Below are 2,500 nucleotides of genomic sequence, written 5' to 3' on the forward strand. Positions count from 1 at the left end.
ACGGGGACGAGGACACGCCGTTAGCGCATTCAGACGTCCACCAGAATCACACCGTTCCTCAAATATCATTTTTATCTCATTTACTGCGATCAGCGATCTCGTTCTCAGCAGAGCACAGAAACAGTGGCCGCTACGCTACACAAACACACGGCTGTATCAGTCACGGATATTATAATATAAATGTTTCCACTTATTATTCATATTCTTTATATATTTTTGTAACACTTTCTTTATTAATAGTTCTGAGATATTTTGAATAATAAACAAATTTCCTTTTATAATATTTCCTTATATATTATTTAATACATGTATTGTGTCGTATTGTCTGTTTTGTCTTGTATAGTATAAGTTAAATGTGTTATTTATGTCTGTAACACACTTGTCCAATAAACATGATTCTCGTTCTGATCCTGAACGTCTCATTCTTATCTTTATTAATAATATTACTGATTTTGCCCATAAAGTTTATGCTTATATTTAGTGATCTGTTGGAAACTCAATTATTAGTGAAGAAACACTAGATTTTGAGGAGTTTAAAGCAGCCGTATTTCAGAAAAATAAGAAATTCTAAAATCTGGGACACCGAATAAATTGTCCACTAGACAGCGCTACAGCATTGATTCTCAGCGTGTTAGCTTTAAAAGCTGCCACTTTGTAAAAAAAAACCCCAAAAAAAACAAGATTTGCACATTGGGGAATTACAAGCAGGAAATACACGTTGATGAGAAAAGGACGCCTGAATGTCACTACATCAGCGCTCGATCGGCTGAAAGCTCCAAAAGCTGCCATTCACGTTCCAATGGCAGTCGTCATGCTAACCAGGGGAACGCATGCATGTTTGGTTTGACCTTTTCACCTGCGAGAACCGAAACAATGCATGACCAGCGATGGAGAACATGCTCGCTGCTCTTTCAGTGTTTTAAAGGTTAATGACCACCGTTTACAATCAAACTAAACAACGCCCTGTGATCGCTACCGCTTTTTACACACACACACACACACACACACACACACACACACACACACACACACACACACACACACAACACACACACACACACACTGATGAACTAATAAGTAGAGAAAATAAATGATTCGAATGGAACGATTGCATTAACGATGACTGATGTGCTGCTGATAAAAAGTTAGCTTTAGCCTCGTAGCCTTGTCAGAACACTTAATGAAGGCGGAGGAAAACGTGAACAGCAGACGGAGAGAGAGTTCGCTTTTCCTCTGGAGGAAACCGCAAACAAAACCCGGAAAATCCTGTGTGGAAAAGGGCACAGGGAAAGAGACTAAAAAAGACTGTCCCCCAGTCTCGAGTCCACGCCCGAGAGACGATCAAATCAACGCTCACACAAAACACGTCTGACCTTCCATTCTGTAAATATTACGTTTACACGCCACTGAGTATCCGCACAGATTCTTATCTTGAGCTAAAAATAAATTATGGGCTGAATAGAGCTTACATACACATTGTATGAACAAAGCTAGCATAAAGTAATGCTAGCAACACCACCATATCTTTACACAACAGGAGCTAGCGTAGCACTGCAGTGACACTGCTAGCAGTACATTATGTTATTCTCCTTAAAGATTATTTACCTTTTTTTCTATATATTATTTATATATAGATATATATATATATATATATATTAGTGCCGTGCCGTCAGGGCCTGCAAGTCCTTCTCCACTGCCTAAACACTTACTTCTTCTTCTTCTTCTTCTTCTTCTTTCGGCTGCTCACAGTTATAATATTTTTTTTCCATGAATAAGTATTATATTTTTCCCAATAGTCCTCTATCTTCATCTCAAAGAGTTTCTCTCGGTTATGTCCCTTCTACCAGCATATGTTTATACCTTTATGTCTGTGTTCATTAGGATTCTTGCTTTAGTGATGATATTCATCCTCACTGTATGAGATTCTGTTCTACTGCACTTCTCTATAATACTGACGGTTTCTGTAGACGTGGTGTCACAGTGATGAGTTAGAGGTGGATTGATTCTGGTAGAACATCACTGAAGGTCTGGGTTTGTGAACAGCAATAAAAATATCGCTTTCCACATAAATATATTTGAGATTGTGCAGTTTGCTACAGATGCAGCTTGCAAGCTCTGATTCGTGACGCTCTCTGACCATCCAGTCAAAGGACATGAAAATGCTGACGTGATTGGACGCCTGCAAGAGGGCCTCGGAGTCGCCAACTCACAATCTGATTTGTACGTGCAGTGTTCATTGTGAAGTCCTTACGCAGTTCCCCATGTCCCCTAAAACACGTGACGGATCATGAACTTACACTTGGTTATGCTGCTGTATCTGAGAGAAACACTATGAAATAAGAAGAAAATATTGGGAATAATATAATACATGTTTATGGACAAAAATATATTAAAATGTAATCCAGTAAATCTGATTTTAGGCAGAATTTAGGCACAGAGAAGCGCTTGCTGACCCTCACGACCGCCGACTGATATATATATATAAAACATTTTCACTTCT

The 2,500-nt window shown here is 38.8% G+C and overlaps 1 protein-coding gene and 1 long non-coding RNA gene across 4 annotated transcripts in view; both read right to left on the bottom strand.

Annotated features, from left to right (window-relative positions):
- Nucleotides 1-2,500, bottom strand: part of LOC310733695 — a 94,972-nt gene that overhangs the window by 40,545 nt on the left and 51,927 nt on the right. The window lies entirely within an intron of this gene.
- The window catches only part of kcnn1b (potassium intermediate/small conductance calcium-activated channel, subfamily N, member 1b), a 66,434-nt gene that overhangs the window by 2,438 nt on the left and 61,496 nt on the right, over nt 1-2,500 (bottom strand). The gene's annotated exons all lie outside the window — the stretch shown is intronic.

This window comes from Silurus aristotelis, assembly GCF_946808225.1.
Source record: "Silurus aristotelis genome assembly, chromosome: 11".
In the NCBI taxonomy this organism is placed as follows: Eukaryota; Metazoa; Chordata; class Actinopteri; order Siluriformes; family Siluridae; genus Silurus; species Silurus aristotelis.